General features: G+C 40.4%; 1 protein-coding gene and 1 long non-coding RNA gene across 2 annotated transcripts in view; one reads left to right on the top strand and one right to left on the bottom strand.

Annotated features, from left to right (window-relative positions):
- ERBB3 (erb-b2 receptor tyrosine kinase 3) overlaps positions 1 to 24,783 on the bottom strand; it is a 97,044-nt gene that overhangs the window by 49,839 nt on the left and 22,422 nt on the right. The gene's annotated exons all lie outside the window — the stretch shown is intronic.
- On the top strand, positions 15,591 to 20,205 carry LOC148132234 (uncharacterized). Its single transcript, XR_015747752.1, has 4 exons — positions 15,591 to 15,608; positions 16,295 to 16,346; positions 19,284 to 19,327; positions 20,180 to 20,205. It is a non-coding gene; the product is annotated as an uncharacterized LOC148132234 (long non-coding RNA).

Genomic DNA, 24,783 nt, shown 5'->3' on the forward strand with positions numbered 1-24,783 from the left:
AGAGGCCAACTTGGATGCAGGCATATTAAAAGAAAGCAGAGAAGTCATCAGTGAAGGTTCTGGACTGGGTCATTTTGTTCTAAAAACAGGGGTACAGCCTTGAGTATTTGGCATTTGCAGGTCCACACTCTGGTCACTGATCATAGGTTAAGGGAGCTTTGGCCTACTGGTTGTTTTCCATGTGTGTGTTGATTCAGAGTTAATAAATAACCAAGGAGAAAATCATGTTCAGCTTTTAAATGCATATCTCACCTCCTATTTCTTCTGCACAAGCACTATAGATTCTTGAGTCAGGTCCTGCATATAAATACACTACAGGGTGAATAATAGAGGGTGGGGAGCCCATATTTGTTCATTATCTAGAATGGATTAAAGCACAATATCAACAGCACTTTATTGTAACACCTCCAAAGATCCTCACTTTAATGAACTAATGAGGAGGGAGAGGACACATTTTTCCCCATTTGGGGGGGGGAGTTGAAGAGTAAGTCTATATGATAAAATAAACAATGCAAATTCCATCATTTGTATGTATTTGTGCCATTTGTATCATGATGTCATGATGCAAATTAGACTCTGCATCAGCCCTCTGTCATTTCTAATATATCCTTACACAAGTGATTGGAATTGCAACAGAATTTGGCCTGCTGCATACGGCTTCACGGCAGGTCAGCAAAGATTTAACAGTAGCAGCAGAAACAATAGCCTTTTCTCTTACCCAAATTAAAATTTAGAAAACTTGGCAGAAGGAAAGGGATAGATTTCTCTGCAAACAGAGTTGTTCTTGGATTGTAACAAATTCCCAGGCTGACACACACCCCATCTTACTGGCAATTGTTCTGCATTTGTCTCTAATCTGTAGAATTGGTGATTTGAGTGACAAACAAGCTGGATAGTGCATTTTGAATATTTCTGTTGTAATATATTACCGTACCTGCGTCCCTGGATGTTGATTTTTGTAAACTTTTCATAGCCATTAAGGCAAGAGTATTACCCAACATACATAGTAAACAAACAGAATGGCAAATAAATTTGAAAAGCTTCTTGTTTAGTTCCAGAGCTAATTTTTGGGACCAAATCTCAGACGAGTGGTTAATAAATTTTACAAATAAATAGATAAAAAATGTGAAGTAAGATTTCAATGAATACAGCTTAATCAAGATATATGCTGTAGACCAGCATTTGATGAAGCAGTCATCAAGGCCTTGGAAAAGATATTCAAATGCTGTGATGTGACACTTTATAAAAGCAAAAGGTGAACTTTAAAGAAGCAGGTTAGGAAGAGTATTGACACCTTTGAACTATGATATTAAAAAAAACTCATGAGAATAAACTAGACAGCCAAAACAAAAAAAAAAAAATCATTAACCAACAAAGAAAAATTTAAAAAAAAAAAAAAAAAAAAAAAATTCCCCTTTATTTTTAAATTAAAAAAAAAAAAAAAAAAAAAAAAAATAAAATCAAAACTCCAAAAAAACAAACAAAAACAACAAAAAACACCAAAAACAAAAAAAAAAAAACAAAAAAAAAACCCAAAAAAAAAAACAAAAAAAAAAAATTCACAAAAAAAAAAAAAAAACCACACACAATCCCCCCCACCTCCCCCCCCCCCCCAAACCCCAAAAAACCCCCCCACAAACCCCTAAACCCCCCCCCCACCCCCCCCCCCCAAACAACAAAAAAAAAAAAAAAAAAAACCCCTAAACCCCCCCCCCCCCCCCCCTCCTCCTTTTTTTTTTTTTTTTTTTTTTTTCTTTTTTCCCCCCTCCCCACTACCACCAACCAACAAAACCAACAACCAACTTAAACCAAAAAACACAAAAAAAAAAAAAAAAAACAAATCAATGGATCATTGAACAAATCAACCCAGAGTTCACATTTTGAGGCACAAACCACCAGGCTAAAATTATCCTATTTCAGACACATTATGCAAAGACTCAGCTCTCTGCAAAAAGCTTTAATGCTGGGAAATGTGGAAGGAAAAAGAAGAAGAGAACAATCAACAACAAAGTGGATTAACTCAGTTACAGTGGTGATGAGTAAACCATTAGAAGAGACCTGAAGAACCAGGTTAGAGACAGATCATCATGGAGAAAATTTATTTATGTAATAGCTAAGAGTCAAAAACAACGTGATGGCACATAATTAATCAGCTGAATTTCCTGCTAAGAAGAAGAAAAAATGATCTACTTCTCTCTTCTTCAGAACTTATGTTTCCAGAAAAAATTATGTCCTGGTAAGGCTGTCATAATTTATTTGTTACAGAAGTGCTGGCCCAGTTGACATATGATGATAAAGCATACACGGCATACTCGTTTAGTGACCACTCAGCAAATATTTGAAGTTATGATGGTGCTGAACAAGCAGATGTATGACCAGTTCTTATAGTTGCAATTGTCACAACATCTCCAGAGTCATGTGATCATGATTAGGGCACTTGGCAACTGGTTTATCTGCAACTTTCCCTACCAGCTTTTGACAAGCACTTCTGGCAGCCCCATCCCAAGACAGACCCACAGACCTCCTGTATCTTAGCAATTGATCTGAAAAATAGTTACATCAGAAAGGCATTTAAGGGGAGGAACGTTGCAAAATTTCAGAAGGGCAAGTATTGGGTTGGGACATTAAGAGGAGTGAAAAACAGTCATCACATAATTGAAACTAGTCAGTGCATATGATGGATTTGAAGACACAAGAAGAACTTGAACATCCAGCATTTCCAAACAAACATCCAATTTGCCGTCTCTCAAGTCTACAGACTCCACCAAAATTATTCGTTTCCACTCTCAGGAAAGAGAAATAGCAAAGAACACTGAATTCTACAACAGGCCCCTGCATTCTTTCCCCCAAAGAATTGTGACATGCAGCTGAAACTGGTTTTTTTCTTCTTCAAATTTTTCACTCTGCTTAAAAATTAGAGATAGCTATCAACAATAACCTCCTCTTTTCCCCCACCTTATTTTTTTTCTCAATATATGGAATGCTTGCAGGGATGTATTAGCTTTTGCAGAATATTGCTGATATCTCTAGGCCCTATAAATGCTCATGGAGCTCTCTTGAAGACTTTCAAAACTCATGGCTCTTTAAACAACTGTCCTTTGTGGATTTAGTCAATCTCCTTTTAAAGCCAACCAGGTTAGTGGCCATTATTATTTCTTATGGAAATAAACTTCACATGTTCATTATTAAGGTGACCAACCGCCCTCCTTTAGGTAGGACAGTCCTCCTTTTGTAAGTTCTGTCCTCTCTCGAAAAGTGTCCTCCTACATGTCCTCCTTTTTGATATTTGAAGACTAATCCGTACATCTCCATATTTGATAGATGCCGAGTCAATCTGTTGTGTGTGATGTGATGTATTTGTATTTGACATGACAATTTGTCAAGGCTTGGTACAGTGCGGTGAGACATGATTATGAGACGCATGCGCTCCACACAGGAGAATTGTGTTGAGAGAGTGTGCTGCGTGCAAGAGTGCACCGTGCGCAAGAGTGCGCCATGCGCAAGAGTGTGCCGTGTGCACGTGGCTTTTTTTCTTCAATTTATTTGTGTCCTCCTTTTCATTGTAAAAAAGTTGGTCACCTTATACACTGTGTAAAAAAGTGTTCTTTTGCTTGGTCTAAATCCGTGATGGCGAACCTATAGCATGCGTGCCACAGGTGGCACGCACAGCCATTTGTGCTGGCACACGAGCTGCAGGCAAACTTACCTCACTGGACATGCACGTGCCTCACAGGTGATTTTGGGCTGGTTTGAGGCCTTTTTCGGCCTCCCAAAGGCTTGAGGAAGGCTTCTGCAGGCTTTGCAGGCCGAAAACTAGCCCCATTTCATCACTTCCTGTTTTTCTGAAAATACCAGAAGTGACAAAACAGGGCTAATTTTCACCCTGCAAAGCCTGCAGAAGCCTTCCTCAAGCCTTTGGAAGGCCGAAAAAGGCCTCAGACTGGCTGAAAATTAGCTGTGAGGCGCAGTGCAGGTAAGGGGGTGGCGGGCGTGGGTGGGTGAGGATTACATGTGCATGCATAGGGGGCATGGGGGGGGGCACATATTGCCTTCTGGGTGCCTGCATGCAAGCGTGAGCGTGCAAGTGCGCGCACAATTTTTGGCACAGGAGCTCAAAAAGGTTAGCCACCATTGGTCTACATCTTCCTGCCACTTCACTGGTTAATCTCTGATCCTAGTCCTGGGAGCGATATGGCCAGCAAACAAATGTAACAAATAAATAAGCTACTGGTCCAGAAAAAAACACACAAATACAGTAAATAAATAGTTTGTACGGTAGGAAGCAATTTCAGTGATAGACCTAGTAAAAATATTTTACCCTTGTCACTGAATAATAAAAGCTGTATTCCTCAACACTTAAAAAATAAATGATAGCAGATAAATGTATACATACATCATCTTGCTTGTTTCCTGTTTTTTACAGTCAGAAGAAAGCCCTATTAAGTTCAGTGGGTTTATTTCCATATAATCAAGGTAGCAATTCAATTCATAAAAAGGATTCTCTAGAAATTAATAAAGATTTTTTTGGGGGGGAATGCTAGGCTTGTCGCTATTGAACTGTACCTATGTTTTGCCCTGTTGAAGGCCCCAGCTTGGGTGTGTACAGTTGTTTAATAACTATGAAGTTTACGGGAGTTAAATGCAAACCTTCCTAAGCCCACAAGCTTTCTCCTCCTATCACTCCAAACTGACACACCACCAAACTGGCTGGGCAGCTTCTTTTGCCAAGTGTGGCACAACCCACTAACCAACCGGCTCAACCAACAGTCTCAGCCAAACAGGAATTTAGAGTGTGTGACATTCAGAGGGTTGGTTGGTACCCAGAACACAACAGGATTTGGCTTTCCAAACACGTATCACAACTTTCTCAACCGTGGGGACGAGGACAAAGAGATACAGTTGTGGCTAGAAATGACAACACAGAATTCTTGAGCGAGGGGGAGGAAAGCAATGGGCCTCTAGATATTGCTACACCGCAACTCCTGGCAGCCGCAGACAGGAGAGTCAGAAAGGATGCTGGCTTATCTTATTGTTATTGTTGTTGATAAGGAGCTCAACCCTTTTCCAATTTTTCTCTGCTGTGACAGCTTGGCTAAGAGAGAATAACTGACCCAAAGTGATGAGCTTGAATGGCTAGGGTGTTCCTGGTGCCAGCCTGGCACTTTAACCCTTGCAACTACCCTGACTAGAAGATCACAACTCCCTGTTTAATGGTTAACTGCTTCTCTGATGCATCTCCAGTCAAGTTGGAAGACTGATCCCCCTTGATGAATTTGACTCGAGAGGCATATTAGAAGTCCATTCAATCATTTAAAATCAGTTCTGTCCACTCTCGTAAATCAAATCTTTTTCACCCCATGAATCATCCAGAGGGTCCAAGCATTCACAGAAGAATTAGGCCTCTTGGGTGTGGAGACAGAAACCCCTGCCAGATCTGAAAAGGGCGGGAAGTCCAGTCACAGGGGTTGCATTGTCCTTGGATGGGGCTGCTCTGTTCTGAAGAGGCTGCTTTAGGCAATGTCCTGGCTGGACAACAACGGGCTGATTATCCATGGGAAGGTGGACGGAACTGGAGGCCTGGCTAAGAACTCCACCCTAGCAAGGAATAAAAGATCTGACCCCCAGGGCTACACGAAGAAATAGAAGTGGATCTGCTCTGAAAAGACTCTCTACTCCACACATACACACACACACACACACACCCCGCAGAGGCACTGGTTTGGGTTTTGCTCCCTCCTTTCTGTTTTGTCGGGTGTATTCTTCCACATTGCACCGCAATGAACTCACAGGGCTATCAGGCAGCTGCAGGACAGCCACCCAATTAGTATGCTCTGTGTGTGTGTGTGTGTGTGTGTGTGTGTGTGTAACTTTCTGAGGACATGCACAAACAGACATTAGATTTTAATGTCATCTGACTAATCCAAGAAATCATATACAAGTGGTTCAAGAGTCCCTCCATTGCAGAAGGTTAACATGAGTGATAATCTCATGAAGGAACTCCATTTAAGTTACAACGCAGAGACAACAAGGAAGGGACACCTCTGCTCTCGGGCAGAAATGGGTAGCAGTAGCCACCTGATGTCCCTGAACTACAGCGCCTCCCCCAAAGCTCCAATCATCATGGCCAAGGGTGAGGGATGCTGAAGGTCATTGTCTGATGGGCTATAGCAAGGGCCTTCAAACTTGGCAAGTTTAAGACTTGTGGACTTCAACTCCCAGAATTCCTGAGCTAAGATGACTGGAAGAGGAATTCTGGGAGTCGAAGTCCACAAGTCTTGAAGCTGTCAAGTTTAAAGACCCCCCTGGGCCAGTGATAGGTAACCTTTTCCACATCACGTGCCGAAAGTCCGCGCACATGCCTCCACCCATAATGCAATGCGTGCGTGACACCCCAGCCCCCCCTGTGCATGCGTGCGCAACCTCCCTGGGTGTGTACCATGTGCCTCTGTGCATGCATGCGTGACCCCCCCATGTCCCGTGCCTCTGCACATGCGTACGCATCTCCCCCGCGCATTGTCTCCCCCACATGCATGCGCAGCAGATACCCGACAATTAGCTGGCTGGCAGGGACAGTGGGGCTGTTCCGGGTGACCTCTCACGTGCCGGCAGAAATGTCTCTGCGTGCCACTTCTGGCACGCATGCCATAGGTTTACCATCACGGTCCTGGACTATAGGTTCCTTATCCTAGCGTTTCAGAAATGAAAAGTCTGGCATCTGTCCATTATGCAGAAGAAAGACTGGTAGATGCATCTAAGGCTGCTACAAAAGAAGAAGAAAAAAGCACCTGCTAAAATATCCTTTGGCCTTCAGTTAGTTTTACACTGCTAATTTCCACAATGTGGCACTCTCCAAATGAGTTTAACTTCAGTTCCTAACTAGCGTCCTTATGGACAAGGCAAACATAAAGTGTCAGGGAAGACCGTGTCAAGGCATTCTGCAGCAGAAATATATAATGCATTTGATTGTTAGAAAATGAAAGTTATTATTATCCTTTCTCACGTTAAGAGTCCCTGAGGCGCCACTATAGCAACTAGCACCTTCTTGGAAAGCCTGGAGTTTAGTTTGCATATTAATAGCCCCCCTTTTTTGTCTTTCACAGAATCCATGAAAAGCAGCAGAAATAGGTATTCCGGTTAGTCTCACTTCTAAGCAGCGGCCAGATCTACTACTAGAGCTTGCTTTATCAAGACAGCTGCATCAGGTGGGTACTCACCTGATGGTGCATGTTTACAGGGATCCTGTGAAGTCCACCAGGTTGTAAATAATGCCTTGCTCTGGCAGTTGGCCAGCCATGCTCTTTTTCTCCCTCATAGACTATAGACCAGAATTCCCCAATTTCTGGCTTTGCAGACCGGTGGAGTGGGGGGAGAACGGATGGTTCTGGGTGAGCAGCTAGCAAGCATATGCAGTTCCATTTGTGCGAGCGGCATGCACACACACCTGCCACTCTCTGAAATGGAGCATTTGTGCGCACGCTTGCCTGCTGCTCACACAAATGAGGAGGTGCGTGCGCTCATTGGCTGTTTCCGCAGCCCAATTGTAAAGCCCCTCAAGGCCCACTAGTGGCCTGCGGCTCAGATTGGGGACCCCTGCTGTAGATTATTTTAAGCGCCAGGAGTTGGTCAAGCCAAGCAAGAAGAGTCGCTATAACACCCAAATACTTTTCTTCAAGAGCATGCAACTGAATCTTTCAAAAAGTGATGCCCCAACCATTTGTTTAGTGACTTTTCAAAGTTAGGGCACTGAAAAAAGTGACTTACGACCATTTTTCACACTTACAACTGTTGCAGCCTCCCCGTGGGTCATGTTGCAACCTTCTGACAAGCAAAAGTCAATGAGGAAGCCAAATTAACTTAACAACCGTACTGCTAACTTAACAATTGCAATGATTCACTTAACAACTGTGGCAAAACGGGGCAAAACTCACGTAATTGTCTTGCTTTGCAACAGAAATTTTGGCATTAACACACACACACGCACACACATTCTTTGTAAGTTGAGGTTGAATGCTCTTGGCACTGTGGAGGGAGATGCTGTGCTGTATACGGGAAGCTTGCCTGTGCGAGTCCATTTCTTACTCCCAGACATGAGTGACACATCCGTCCTGGTCCATTCTGCTGGCAGCCTCCTCTCTCAGTGGGCAAAATAGGCAGAGAATCAGAGAGCACTGGCAACTTTGCACACACAGCCCCTTCTCTCTAATCCAGACAGTGGCTCCAGCCTGGGAGGGAGGCCACAGCCAGACATATGGAGGCACTTCCTGAAGAGATAACAGTACAAAGGAGGGGAGTACAAAATAGAAGGGTGGGAGGGAAAGAGGGAAGTAATGTTTACTACCACTCAATCATCTGCCCCCCTCTCCTTTTCCTTCTTCAGCCTTGGCGACCGGGATCCCCATTCGGACCCCCCATTCTGAACAACTGTAAGCGTTTTAAGGCCAAAATGCCTTAATATTTTCCCCTGGGTGGCAAGCCTCAATGGTGTAGACACGGATTACAAAGAAGGAATCAAGGATGGCCCATTTTTATTTTATTTTATTTTATTTTATTTTTTGAGTCTGTGCTGAGCTTGAGCTGAAGGAGGCAGGGAGGAAGTGACAAGTAGTGGTTTGGAAGCCAGGCGAGGGCTAGGAGCCAGACCTACTGGGTTTTGTCCCCCTGTTATAATGACAAGTCCTTTGCAGGGCCGCTATTCAAGTCCCAGACGTGACTCAGAGCTGAGCAGTGGGGAGAGAGAGAGAGAGAGAGAGAGAAAGAGCAGTTTTGTCTCTGACCAGGCTGAGATAAGAACTGACTTCTCCTCCACCAGCCACCAATGACTTCGCCATAATTTCAGGGTCTCTGTCCTATCAAAGCAGGGACACCTGAGTTGACTCTGGTAGGTGGAAATTATTGCTCTCCTAATAGGCATACAATCCACGGCTAGAAACAGCAACCTCCTGTAAACGAAGGCACAGAAATCAGAGACTCTCACTAAAAATGCCCTATCAGAGCCTGTCATCAGATCTATTAAGTGTTCTTCCCAATTCTGCACTGGAAATACTGGGTAGGTCACCCACACGGTGAAATGGGTCTATGCTTTGCTTCTTGTAGGCCCTGATTTTCCCTGGGAATTGGAGGGTTCCAGGGTTGAGCTCCAGAGAGCCATTGCCAAGTTTACACTGAAATGCAGGATTTTATTTTGTATTCATTTTATTTATAAAGGTATAACGGTTTCCCCTGTCCAGTTGTGTCCAACTCTAGAGGGCAGCGCTCATCTCCATTTCTTAATCAAGGGAGCCAGTGTTGTCTGAAAACATTTCCGTGGTCAAGTGATCACTATGGAATAGCAATAGCACTTAGACTTATATACCGCTTTATAGTGCTTTACAGCCCTAAGTGGTTTACAGAGTCAGCCTGTTGCCCCCAACAATTTGGGTCCTCATTTTACCCACCTCGGAAGGATGGAAGGCTGAGTCATCCTGGAACCTGGTGGGATTCGATCTGCCAAATTGCAGTAGGAGTAGCTTGCAGTACTGCACTCTAACCACTGCACCACCGAACCTCTTATGTTATCTTCCTGCCGAAGTGGTACCTATTTATCTATTCGCATTTGCATGCTTTCGAACTGCTAGGTGGGTTGGAGCTGGAGCGTGGACAGGAGTTCACCCCAACACAGGGTGCTTAGGTCTCAAACTCAGGCTGTCAGCTTTCCAGCTGATAAGCATGAGCTCAGTATCTTTAACCATTGAGCCATTGTGCCCACCCCCATTTATATTTTATTTATATCCCACCTTTATTATATTTATAAATAACTCAAGGCAGCGAAGATACCTAATACTCCTTCCTCCTAATGTTTTCCCCACAACAACAACCCTGTGAGGTGGGTTGGCTGAGAGAGTGAGTGACTGAACCAAAGTCACCCAGCCAATTTCATGCCTAAGGTGGGACTAGAACTCACAGTCTCGTGGTATCTAAGCCAGCACCATAACCTCTAAACCAAATTGACTCTAATTCTAATTCTACAAGATTCACCTGTAGAAGTCAAAGGACCCAACCATTTCAATGTTTTAAAAAAATAATGCCAGAAAAGCTGTTTATTGAAACCTTGTGAGCTACATGGTTCCACAAAGGAATCACACACACAAAAGCAAGGCTGATGTGATCTCCTTGGCATATGGAAAGTTGATGGGAAGCTCTGAAAGAACATTGCCAGTCTCACTTGCATGTATTCTGCATGCATTTTTTTTTTTAAAAAAAGGCTCCGTCCATATATGCTTGAATACGTGTACTAAGACCCTTCACATAAGAGGGAAGCCAACTAAGATCCACACATCCTCATCTGTTCTCTCAACATTGGAGAGTCCCCTGAACCCAACTAAAGCAATTTTACATAACTAAAATCAACTTTGATTCATTTGGCAGGTCACAATCAACTTATATTTTGACAATATAATTATAACCCTGGCTGCTTGAGTGGATGTGTCAAATTATGTACTGTACATTGACAGAAGTTGTGTAAAAATAAAATTGTTTCAACCACCCGTGTTTAAACTTTACTTTCTCATTGCTCCAGTCTGTAGTGCCACATGTCAGATCTAGGGAAAATGGGTTTACTTCAACTGTCACAAAGAAGAACATGAACTCTACACAACTTTAACAAGAAAAGGAGAGGAGAAGAAACTATTTGTAACCAACTGGTTCCATAGATCCTTTGTGACATTTCCCATTGATCCTTAGTTGCTGGGGGACAAAATGAGTTTTCAAAGGAGGAAAAAAAAGACACTGGGAAACAGGAGACAGGATGGGGACTTCTTCAAGAGTAGTGGGTATACTATTGTTCCTTGCAATAAGGAGAATGAATGGTCCTAACAGTTGATAATTTTTTTTACTATAGTAAGTTGAAACAAATGTTTTCTAAGTGGACCCTTCAGATTGTGAAATGTGCTGTCTGCCTGTGGCAGGGCTCAGGAAAATGACAGAATAATCTCCAATTATCCCTTCCTACTAATCCATGTGAGGACAAATGATACTTCAAGGAACAGCTGCAAACATGTTGCCATGTTCTCTGAAGATCTAGGGTGGAAGCTCAAGAACTTGGGAAATTGGACGGTGTTGTCATCTATTGCAAACTAATGACTGGTTATACAGGAGAGTTATAGTGGACCACTGGTACAAGATGGGCTGTACTTCATAATAAGTGGTAGAAAAGTGTTTGGCTGAAGGATGAATTGCTTGATCAGAAAGGCTTTCACGTGCATTGTCTAGGATTGGAGACGAAAGCTGGGTAGCTCAGAACGGTGTGAGGAAAGTTCAGCTTGAATTAGTGAAAATGATCTTTAAAGAAAATAAGTGTGGTCAGCTACTGCATAAAAGAGCAAAATCCAATAGATCACGGAGAAAATATCCTGTTTAATTCCCTCCTAGAATTAAGGAGACATTTTCTGTCAGTGAGAACAATTAACCAGTGGAATGGGTTGCCTTCAAAAGTTGTGGGTGCTCCACCACTGAAGGTTTTTAAAAAGAGATTGGACAGTCACTTGTCTAGAATGGTATATAAGGTCTCCTGCTTGAGCAGGGAGTTGGACTAGAAGACCACCAAGGAGGTCCTCCTTGGAGGTCTTCTCCATTATTCTGTATTCTACTTGCCCATATCTTCTTTAAGGAGAAGGTGTAGGTTTTACTAACAATTGTGAAAGGAAGGACAAGTACTGAAATTTGAGGTTGACAGAAGCATTATCAGGCAACATCTCCTTCCTCTGAATGACCTTAAATCTCCAGGACCAAAGGAATTGCAGTCTAGGGTACTGAGGAAGCTTGCTTCTTTGTAGGTTGGTGAACATTTCTGGAGAAAAATCCTGGAGAATGAGTGAAGCGACAAATCAATGGAGGAAGGCAAATATTCCTACCTTCAAACAGGAGAAGAAGAATCCAGGGATCTACATAACATAAGTACTGGAAAGATTCTAGAGCAGATAATTCTGTAAATATGTCAGTTTGTATGTACACTGATTGCCACAGGTCAGAAAGGATATATCAAGGACAAGATTTGCCAAACTAACCTTGCCTCATATTCTGATCAAGGTGATAGCAACATGACCTTGAATGATCTCAGAAAGCTGAGTAACACTGAATCAAGCTATTGTTTGGATGGGAGGGTTGTAGCCTTGGGCTGTAGCCCCTAGCCTTGGGCTGTAAGGCTAGGCTGAAAAAACAGCAGCAGCAAGTAAATTCTAAAGGTTGTCTTGAAAACTACATGAGCACATCCATGAAGACATAAGTTCAGCTTGATTCAGGTCTTAATTTCTGTATTGGATGGTCAAAATGCTTAGGATCAATATATCTTGCTTCCGCAAAGCATTCAGGAAATACTTCATAACATTTTATTTAACAGTTAATTAAGTATGGGCTAGATGGAGTGATTGGTTGATGGAGCCACAGTGGGCTCAAAAATCTCCTTTCAAAAATTCTTGTCAATGGCATTTAATCAAACTAGAATAAGATATTAGTGATGGTATCACAAGGTCCAATCTTGGATTCTAAATTATTCAATATTTATCCTTACAATTTGGATGAGGACATGGAAAGAATCTTTATTAACTTCGCACATGACATAAAACTGAATAGGATATTTCAAAAAAATTAGAACCACCTGGATAGGCAACATAAATAGACCTTTTCAAAAAAAATTAACAAGGACAAAATTAACTTATAAATGGAAATTAAATGACAGATGTAGAAATGAGATATGAGATTACAGGAACTTGGGATAGTGGCTCATTATAAATTGCATACAGGTAGTCCTTGACTCAGGAGTATAATGGAGTCTTTTTTTACTGTGGTTGTTAAGTGAATCCATATTTATTAAGTGAAAGACATATCATTAAGTGAACCAATTGTTTGCTATGGGCTGGTATTGCTGAAAACCAGAAGTAAATATTGGTTTCCGGCAAAATATCACAAAACACATTTTCAGGAGCCACGGAACCTGCATATGGCTGTAAATATGGCTTGGTTGCTGAGCACCTGAAAAGCGGTCATATGACTTGGGGGGGGGTGGCCATGAGAACCAGGTTGTAACTATCCTTGCGGAGATCTTTCATAACTTTGCATGGTTGCTAAGTGACTAATCATAAGTTGAGAAATACCTATAACAGCCAAAAATGTGTTATGGTTACAAGAAATGGAAATACAATTTTAGACTGCATCAGTAAAAGTATAGATTATTTTGTACTGATTGGACATCATCTCAACTTCTATGTCCAGCTCTGGACATCACAATTTAAAGAGGACTCAGATTTCCAGAGAAGAAATGGTAGACTGGCAAACACAATGGAATGAGATAAGTAGACCAGCTCTTTGTAATTCCTCTCCAAAGAGGAGAGGATTTGAGATCACCCACAAATGTTCCAGGCAATTACTCCTTGTGAGGAAACCACAAGACAGTGAGGTTTTAGGAGTTTATTTACAGATAAGAGATGAGATAGGGGTTTCAAGAGAAGATGATAAGTTACTAAAATATATACTTGGGATGAAAGGAAAGTAATTTCTTTATATGTTTTTCTTTATTATATTTTATTTTTTCTTTCTGTTTTATTTTTTTTTCTATTGTACTTTCTGCACGTACCATTTTTTTTTCTTTTCTTCTTTTTAATTTGTGTTAGCTTTTTTAACCATTGTGATTATAATTTTTAAAAATTACTATGAAGATTTTAAGGAGGTCCCAGGGAACTAAAACAGTGAGTTCAAAAACGATGATCAAAGGGCAAGAAACTAAGAAGAGAGAATAGAACTGGAAATATTTATTCTTATGAAGAGAAGACGATACTCTCTCTATTCCTAAAAGGGCATCATCTAGAGGATCAAGGCCTGTTTTGTCTCGTTCAAAGTGCAGAACACCAAATATTGAATTGCTAGATAAAAAAATAGATTCCAACACTACATTCCTAGCAGTAAGAACACTCACCCAGAGAAGTGGTAGACTCCCCATCACCCTAACATGTTTAATCATAGGCTTGAACAAGATTGGTCTTAGTGACTTTTTTCCAACTCTATGGTTCTTTGAAAAGTGAACTTACATTTCAGGCAAGGCCATTTAGAATGAAGTCATCTATAATTTTAAAGTAGTCAATCTTCATCACTTTAGATGAAATCACAGAATGTGGGTAAGAGTTGAAACTTGAAGTATAGGAAGTGCAAATCTGGACAAGAAAGCTCGATCAACAAATTACCAAAGCATCAAGCCAAATTCACCTAACAGTTCACTCCCTATTTCTCCAGTAGATGACTCAAAGTCTCTCAGGTGGAGGACTACATACACTGTCAGGTCCAATAATCAACACATTTCCTCATTACCTGCAATGAAAGGAAGTTAGTAACTTCATCTTACTGCAAGATCAATCATTCTTCCTACTCCTCTGTTTTACTTTTTTCCCAACTAAATCAAAGCTCTTTCATCCCTTCATTTTCTGCAAACCAACAACAAAACAGGTAGATTCCCCCAAAGATGTTCTAGCAGATTCTAAAAATATCACCTGTTCAGTTTCTTTGTATGTTCACTTGCTGAGAGACATGTGCTTTACTTTGGATGTTGCATATTATAAATACACACTTCATTATGTACCCAGCTGTTCACTCTTCATCTGAACAGGGACAAATACAGAGTGGATTGTTGGGAGTGAATGAAGAATTCTCTTCACTAATAGAACTGGAAAATCAATATTTTAAAACAATATTCTACTGGGAGTGGGAAAAATGTGGTTGCAGCTCTTTCACACTTGTGGCCACCATACAAAAAATAGCAGGGACCATGGATTACTGATCCTGGATTCTCCTTTCTACATCTGAACACACACCCCCTCCCAATTCCCGTGATTTATACCTGTCTCCCATCTTTATTCCAGGAGATCTCTGAGATCACAGCTACACAAAAAGCATCAAAGTTGTGTCCTTTCAACCCTATTCCCGCCAATAAAAAAACAACAATAAGCTACCCGGCTAAATGGAGCTACTAAAATCAACTAATTAGAGTAAATTTAAGTGTTCTATAAAAAGTCTGGCTTGGGTATTTCAGGCAGATTCTAGCTGAGCTTTCTTTCTTTCCAAGTTATGCTTCCAATGGAAGATCTGAGGACTGAATGAAAAGCAGGCTATGTTCTGAAAACTGTCCTGCATTTCTTCCATTTCTAACCACAAGAACAATTCTCAGCCTGCCTCCCGGCCAAATACTGGGGGTCATCTTTAGGACTTTTTATTTTGGTTCTGCCAAGGCGGTCAATGATTTCAGTTTGATGATGGAAGTGTTTGGATGTTGTAGTGCTCTGGGATACAGGCATGGCCGTGTAAATAATTATCCACCCACTATGTTTCTTTACAGATTAAAAGCACAAACAGATCTTGACCCAACCAACCTGAAAGGCAACCCTGATGTTTACACACCTCCGTAATTCTTTTACGTGCATACCTCTCCATTCCAACTGCTTCTACTTTGTTTTCCCAATTCTGTTTTTGTTTTTAACTCTGCTTTCTAATGATGAAAGTAGAATAATGGTTAAGGCACAGAAAATGGCTCAAGAACCCGGAAATCCCCACAGAAATTACTCCTCTAACAAGAATTCCTCAGGAACAATGTAGGTCTCTTCATCTCGGCTTTTGCTCTCCACCCCACCTTTACAGGGCAGTTACAAGTGTAGCATTGCTGTGAAGGAATGCATGGAGCACCTGACAGAAGACTATAAAAACATTCAGTTACTGTTATTAACTATTAACAGGGTAGCCCCACCACCAAGCAGCCATCTTAGATTTCAGGCCAGAAACTGAAGCAAGGAATGACAGATTGGAAGTGCCAGAAAACCTGTGAAGGAAGCATCTTTAACTCATAAGATGCTATCAAGAATGTAACCATGCCATATGTTTGCTAGGGTCCAGCCAAGGATGGCCCAAATGTCCCACCCAGAGAGTAGCAGGTGATGGGTAAAGCTCCAAAGAGGCTTGATGGCAATCCCTGAGTTGATAAAGGTACCCCAAGGCCCAGTCTGGTGTAATGGTTAAGGCACCGGGCTAGAAAATAGGAGACAGCGAGTTTTAGTTCTGCCTTAGGGACAAAGCCAGCTGGTTGACCTTGGGACAGTAACTCTGAATGAAGAAGGTGAAAGAAGGTGAAAACAAACCACTTCTGAAAAATTTTGCCAAGAAGCAACAGGGACTAGTCCAGTCAGTCATCAGGGATCAAAAACTGACTTGAAGACATGTGCACACATGTGCGCGCACACACTGGGACCAAAACTAACCCAAAACTTTTCTTTCTTCTTTATAGGAGAAATGCACACCCAACATTTTGTAATCATGGAACAAATGGCAGAGTGCAGGTATACTTAACTGATGCTCATGGTATTATTTTTATATCAACAATGCATTTTCCTTCCCACGGTAAAATGCTACCGTACTTATACCCAGGTAGGCGATAGATCTTCCTAAGCTAGAAGGAAAAGCATGTCTTCTGCTATGCTCAATTACATACTGTTTTTCAGCTTGTACGGAGGCCGGTTTTATTTGATTGTGGTACTGGAAGCCAGCTAGAGTTGCAAGATGGGAAAGCATATAAAGTTTTGGATAAACATTAATACAGTACAGTGAGCAATATATTGCACTATTGTTTCCATTATCAACCATGAAATAAGACTTGGCTGCTAAACTGTTTGGTAGCTGTTAAAGATGGGGACAGATACTATCTTGTCCTTTGTTTCAAGCAACAACAACAACAACAATCTTACTATTATGGCTCCCTGAAATCTTCCCCTCCTCTAAAAACAAAAAATCAGTTGTACCACAGATGGGATCATTTCAATGCATGGTACTTTTCAGGTCCCTACCACAAATAGCTTAAAGAATCTGGATGTTATTTCAGTACACATACAACTGGACTACCTCTCCCTGAGAATATCTGCCTGTCCTACCAGATCACATAGGGTAGGCACGGTTCGGGTCCTGTCCCTGAATTGTGGTCATCTAGCAGGTCCTTTAAGTGTGCCTTTGCTGCGGCTGCCCCTCCCTTGAGAAACAACCTCCCATGGGTGATCCTGCAGCCCCCACCCATTTAAGTTTCCATCAAGACTTGCCTCTTTACTTATGGATTGGGGAACAGTGATGGGTCTGTGCTTGATTGTTGGGGCATCCCTTGAGGCACCAGTTTTTAGTTTTTGTTATGTGGTTTTATGTTGCTGTTACTGTTGCTGTGAGCTGCCGAGAGTTGTGTTTTAAGGCAGGCGGCCATCCAGTTTCTTTAACAATATAACTCTTAAAAATTAAACCGAGGTGAGAGAAAGTGCTCGTTTGCAGCTACTGCCTCAAAAGGGTGTGTTAAGAAATATTAGATTAGGGATACCAAAAATTCTGTCGATGTGTCCTTTCAAATAGATGGGTTACATAGTGAAGACTGAGTTTCCTATAGCTATAGGTAGAACTTGGACAGCTGTTGCCCTTGGAAAGTTAAAAATAAAATCTCAGTCTCAAAACATGTAACTTGAGAACCCTGAGTTTTACAATATCATGTGCATATAAATGTCAAATACCATAGTCTTGGCATATAGACAATCTTTTGCCAATTATTGCTTTCCTGGAAATTAAAATAAATTAATTTAGGACAAGGACATGAAAAGTCTTGGAAGTAGTCCTCCACTTACGACCACAATCAGTACCAGAATTTCTATTGCTGAGCAAGGCAGTTTTAAAGTAAGTCGCGCCTGACTTTATGACCTTTCTTGCCACATTTGTTAAGCGAATCACTGTAGTTGTTAAGTGAATCATGTTGCGATTAGCCAAATTCAGCTTCTCCTGTTGACTTTGCTTGCCGTAAGCCAGTTGGAAAGATTGCAAATGGCGATCACATGGACCTGAGATGCTGCAATCATTATAAATACATGCCGGTTACCAAGCACCAGAATTTTGTTCACTTGACAATAGGGATGCTGCGACAGTTGCAAGTATGAGGATCAGTTTTGTAAGTCAGGTTTTTTGGGAACTTCAAATAGTTGTAAGTCAAGGATTACCTGTATATCCTCTTTTTTGTATGTATGGTTGTTTTATTTGCTTCTTCTCTGTCACAGCTCTACTAAATAAAGGCGGAGTTCCAAAAATACCCTACATTTAGGACAGTCTACAAAAATTAAGTTTTTCCCATTTTTAATAGCTGATAGCAAACTACATTTGAAGCCGTTTCACGGTTTCAAAAGATGTTTGCCTTGTGGCATAGGAAGTGGTGTCTTGAATTCAAAAAGTTCCAGAGTAGAGGAGGAGTGGGTTACATGTTTCTTTGGCTGCAGAACAGAATATTCATTAAGAATCATGGGTTTGCTCTGTGTTCCTCTCAAATGCTTCTTTCTCAATGTATCTAGCTCTAAGTGTTGTGTCCTATATTTTTTCACAATAGCCTTTCTCATCTGCCACGCTCTGCTGGCAGGGGTGGGATTCTACCAGTTCGCACCTATTCACTAGAACCGGTTGTTAACATTCTAAGCAGTTCAGAGAACCGGTTGTTAGAAGAAATTACTGGCCTAATCCTGTAAGGAAGGCAGGAAGGAAACATTCTGGTGTTGCTTACAGAAACTGCCTCTCCATTAACCCTTATTACATTCTTGCCAGAACTAGACTTCCGGTCTCAGGAAAGTCTCTGGAGTTTTTCTCCCCTCCTTTGCTGGTAGTTGTTTGTGTGGAGTGACCATTTAAAGTTACAATGGCACTGAAAAAAGTGACTTATGACCATTTTTCACACTTACGACTGTTGCAGCATCCCCATAGTCTTGAGAGACCAGGCGAGGAGATGCGAGCCTCGATGTGAGTGATATTGAGTTGGCCACACCCAGCCAATAACATGACCACCTAAGCCATGTCCACCCAGTCACATGACCACCAAGCCACGCCCACCACCTAAGCCACGTCCACAGAACCGGTTGTTAAAAAATTTGAATCCCACCCCTGTCTGCTGGTATATAATTTCTCTAAACACAGGATGAATCAACAGGGCCTGCACTTTTTGGAAGTTTGTGTGTGTGTGTGTGTGTGTGTGTGTGTGTGTGTGTATAACACATACACATACACACACGTTCAAACACACGTAGATATAGATATAATGAATACTCAGGTAGTCCTGGCAGATCTTGAAAAAGTGAGAAAGCCCTCGTTACCATTTAGATAGAGACCATTGAGAAATAAATCCTGGGAAGAGTCATGTCATGGAATTGTGTAGCAGCTGTCCATATGAAGTCAGAGACACTGACACAAACTTGTATTCTTTTATTATCATCCAGAAAGATGCAACACAAGATAATCAGGAACACAGGAACATCACAAAGTAAGTTCAGACAGCATACAAAGCAACAGAGGAAAAAGGTGAGGAAAAGCCCCCCGGAAACTCAACTTTAACCCACCAACTTGTTCGTGCCTCAGCGAGGCGCACCGCGGCTTCCCCCCCCCGGCCCCTCACCCTTTCTAAAAGTTTTGTGGGGGGGGAATAAACAAACCCACCCCCCCCCCCCCCCCCCCTTTTTTTTTTTCTTTTTTTTTTTTTTTTTTTTTTTTTTCTTTTTTCTATTACCAACTATAATAAAATTTAAATAAAATTCTTAATTTTTATTAAAAAATAAAAAAAAAAAAAAAAAAAAAAAAAAAAAAAAAAAAAAAAAAAACCCCCCCCCCCAGCAACATAGATTGCCTCATGCAGGAGCCAGCTCTCTCCAACCAATCAACTACAACTGTGTAGTAGCCCATGGTATACTTTACTGATCCAGGTACTAAATTTAATATCCTAACAATTATTTTTCTATGATGGTCAAGAAAATTGGGGAAAATATTATGTTAGGCATCTTGAATTAATGACTGGAGATGAGAGAATATCAACAAAACTAATTGAGCCATTTAGTGGAGACAGTTTACTAAGCAACTGTTCAGCATTTTTTGTTTCAAATTTGTGATTTATTTATAGGTTTGTTCACTTATATGCATAGAAAAGGAGAGAACTGAAAAGCATGACTGATTTGATTATAAGACTAAGAGAAATAATGATAAATGCAAAAGCGATGAGAGGATCCGAATATGAGAGTAACCATTATTTGGTAGTTTTAATAGGGTAAAGGAGGACATAAAAGAAATGAGTGAAAATAGAATGACATTCACAGAATGACTAAAATATGCATTAGTCTTCCAGGAGAATGAATGAAAAGTGGATATAAGGAATAAGGATGTGAAGAGGGAAAGAATTATGCTACAGAATGCCATAAAATGTGAGTAGTAATACTAATGGAAAGTATGAAAAAAGTGAAAGAGACCGTGGAAAAAAAATAAGAAAAAAATGCATATAATGGGATGATTACTGCAAAAACCAGAATGAAAAATATTGTATAATACCCTAATATAGAGAATTGCAAAGAATGTAATTAAAGAGTAAAGAATGGTTCAGCTGAAAAGCAGCAGAAACACCACCAAATAATTTTGGTGAGAAGAAAGAGCTAAATAATTTCTAACAGAGTGAATGGAATTAGAAGCCAATGGAACTGAAACAAATACTATTAATTTTAGAATCTGAGGGGGAAAAATATAAAAAGCAATATATGTGATAATATTGAAAAGTAAGGTTAGTCAAGAACAAATCTTGAAATATGTATGTGGATTGTTTATGAAGGGGCTAGAAACTTATTTAACATGTATACAGATTGAATCCACATGTATGGGGAATAATAATGACTTTCTTCCAAAAAGAAAGGTAACAGAAACAAAACCTATAAAGCTATTAACTGGTAACGATATCGGGGAATTTTGTTCAAAACTGTACAAGAAGTGACAATATGAAAAAAATTGGAAAATACCGTAGGAATTACTGCTGGACAATGAACGTACAGAACAGATTTTAGCTCTTCAACAGATAATGTGAGTAAATTCTCTGCATCAAATTTGTCGATGTAAAGAAGGTGTAAGGTGGTGAATAAGTTTGAATTGTATAGTCTTGTGAAATTGAAAGCTGACCATTGAATACAGTAAGTGATAAGATGATGAAAGTAAAATATGTAACTGTTGCAATGTAATGTTCGCACCTTTTAGTGCTAAGCAGGAAGTAAGGCCTGGATGTATGATGTACCCCAATATCTAATGTACAAACATATAAATAAATAAGGAATGCTTGTGATGACATTAGAGATGTGTGTGTTGGCGAAGTGAATATTTCAGCACTTTTGAATGCAAACAATGTTGTGTGGTGGGCTGAGAAACCTGATTATTTGCTGTGAACATGAGACAGGTTATGTGATACAGTGAGACATAGATCTGAAAATTAATGCATCAAAGATCAAGGTATTTTTTACATGAAGGGGAAACCAGAGTGCAAGCTCACATAAATGGTAGATTTCTATGCTTTGGTTCAAAGTTTGCTAGAAAGGAGAAAGTTAAAGAATTTTAAGATGTGTACGTGCTAGTGGAAAGGTAGATAGCGTGGCCTTTTACAGGAATTACTGTTTGTTGAAAGAAACTAGAATGACTGTTTAAGAGTGTGCTTCAACCAGGTGGATATATAGAAGCAAGAGTTGGCTATAATGGCAGAAATGTTGAAAAAGACATAAGTATATGGAGTTGGTAAAAAGTTTTCAAACAAAGGAGAGAAGTTTAAAGAACAAATGTCAGTGTACGAAGTATTAAAACCAACAGTCTGGAGGCAGAAACAATTGAAAGTATCAGTCATTGCCTTGCCAATACAATACAACATACCACCACAACTGAGCCCAAAATTTCGGTTGCTAAGCGAGACAGTTGTTAAGTGAGTTTTGCCCCATTTTATGACTTTTCTTGCCACAGTTGTTGAATCACTGCAGTTGTTAAGTTACTAACACAGTTAAGGGAATCTGGTTTCCCCATTGACTTTACTTGTCAGAAGGTCATAAAAAGTGATCGCTTGATCCCAGGACACTGCAACCGTCATAAATATGAGTCAGTTGCCAAAGTGTCTGAATTTTGATCATGTTACCAAAATTACGCTGCAATGATCATAAGGGTGAATAATGGTCATGTCCCTTTATTCAGTGCCGTTGTAACTTTGAACGGTCACTAAGTGAACTGTTGTAAATCGAGGACTACCTGTATTGAACCTATGGATCTGATGAGAATGTCTGCAGAAGTTCTGTTAAGAGTCTCCCCTAAATCTGAAGTCAGTGGGACTTGGACAGGATGGGAAAACTGCACACTTTGGAGCCCTCTATTTGCCCCAGAAGCTTCTACTCTCACAAGGCCACTGAAAATGCTGGTGGATGTTGTGAGGAAAATAGGATGAGGATGGATTATTATGTATGTTCTCTGCCTTGAATTACTCATAAAGTAATAAAGGCGCGATAAAAACCTAAAATAAAAAAAATAAAATAACTAGCAGTATCCTTGGGATGGGGAAGGGGGCACATATCAACTTTTTTCTCTTTGCTGTAAGCAGCCCATTGCTTCAGATGGCCTATATAACTGTAACTAAATTATTAAGTGAATGGCATTGCAAACTAGAGTTATCTGCATTTGCTTTTCATCTTTCTAGCTCATGTGTTTATGTCTTGACTTGCTCTGTTTAGTACTTTGCGTATCCTTGCTTCCGCCATGCCAAAGGGGAAATGCATGAGGGATGGATGTACATATGACTGCATGATGTGGTAAAAAAAAGTGCAAACAGCTTGACTGGCTTGAATTCTGCCTGTCTTTGCTATGCAGTAGATAGAAAATGCCTGGACTTTATAATATATAGAGATGAAAATTTGAGCAGCAAGAATTCTTTTATGCATCATCTGCCTTACGCTACTGATGCAACTTTTCCATGAATAATTCTAATGCATTTTAGAACACTTCAGTTATTTTGAGCCATCTTGGATCTAAATCAGAAATCCATCAAAATTGTAACTGCTTCAAGTACATTGATTGACAAAGTTGGAAAGTTGTGCTTCATCTGTTCCTGACAGAAAAATTTGAGACCACGGACTGTGAGGATTGTCCTTCTCAGAACCTCATAAGGAAAATAATATTGGAAACCCATTTCTTGTGGAATTTCTACTTATTATGCTGCTGGTAAATCATTGAAAGCCATTTTGAGGCTATGTGACAACTAGAACTTCTCCAGGAAAGTGAAATACATTGAAATGTAAACCATAACATTGTGGTGTCATGAAACAAGTCTGACTCTGAACCCATGGGACTTGTCATGGCACAATGCACTTTTTATGATTTTGGCATCCCTGCGGCCAGCTGCAGATGCCGGGTGGTAACCCTAATTTAGAAGATACCCTGCAAAATGCCTTTCACAAATTTCACTATGAATAAATAAATGGTCACTAACTATCATCTCCTGGAGAGCCCAATCAGTTAAAGTGTGTATGTTGGGACATAACTTCCAAACCACCCTGGTAAATTCCAAAAATACATCCATATGATGGGAGATCCAGAATTCTCAAACACAGCGGCCTTGTTTGGAGATGACAGTCACAACTCTGCACACAAGTTTTCATTGTGAATAATTATTTTAGAAAGGTCAAACTGGGAGCATAGGAAAGATAAGGCATAAACAAAGTATTTGACTCTTCTCCATTTTTAATCACCTTAAGGCCTCCTTACAAACACAAGGGAGGGCCGAAATAGTTATTCGTAACCTGCCACCTGAACATGAATGGCAGCTTCTGTTTTCTGACTGATCCTGTGGGGACTGAAAATAGCCTTTCAGCAAATTCATCAAAGCCAAATTAGGAAACTTCTGGGCTGTGTGCCAAGAGTTCGAGAACCCGTCATTCCACAAAAGGGCTTGTTGTGAAGTCCAGAAAGCTACATGTCACTTTCACAGTGCACCCTGTACTGTGAAATCAATTTTCTACTTATAAGCCCTGCAGCTTCAAGAGGTCCAAACTATAGGGAGACCTGCTATGATCGGAGCCTCAATTAGACTGCACTCCTTGCTCATCATCTAGCCTTCCCCTTAAAATTCTAGGCCTTTTTGTAAGCTTCCTTGTGTTCATTTGTGAGTTTACTTCAGAAGCAGGAGTTCTGTACTGTAACTTTAAAATTAAACTTAAAACTTTAATTTGATTAAAAGCAAGCCTGCAATTTTACCCATAAAATCTTAAATTCTGCACATGAGATTGGTCTTATTGGGTAAGGAGACTTTATTTCCAAGGAAGCCTATACAGGATGAACTATCTCTTTAGCTTTAATGCTTCTCTGGATCCACAAATTGATTACCGCATGCTGTCACTCAATATGAGAAAATTATGTTAAATTGTTACTCTGGAATTCAAAATCTGTTCTGTTCTGAAAAGCCACCTACTAGGAGGATCATTGTTACATACAAGGTGGCATCAGTACCTCAGCACTCTTCAAAGTATGGACAGACAGAATGTGAGAATAATTTTATTTATTGGAGAATCAATTTATTCAATTGATATTCTGCCTATCTCATTGTCAAACAACATTCAACATAGGGAGACACAAGGAATAGCAAAGGACTATATTAGCAGGAATAAATATGACTCGTATGTGTTTCATTTACATGAACTAATAGCACAATCCCATTTGGATTTACTTGAAAGTAATCCTGTGATTCAGGAGATATATTCTCCAGTATGGGATAGTCTATATATATTAGATGTGGATTTAAGAAGTTATATAAAATAGATCAGGAAAAGGGGAGTATAGGAAATAATAAAAAGGAGAATCATAGATTCATTTTAGAAGCCGCATCTGAATTGGGAGAGCCAGGGAGAGACTGTGAAAACACACTTGCAACTCAAAGTTGGAATGTATGGA

The sequence above is a fragment of the Notechis scutatus genome, chromosome 2, assembly GCF_049901735.1.
Source record: "Notechis scutatus isolate UNSWTSFEM ecotype Mainland chromosome 2, rNotScu1.2, whole genome shotgun sequence".
Classification (NCBI taxonomy): Eukaryota; Metazoa; Chordata; class Lepidosauria; order Squamata; family Elapidae; genus Notechis; species Notechis scutatus.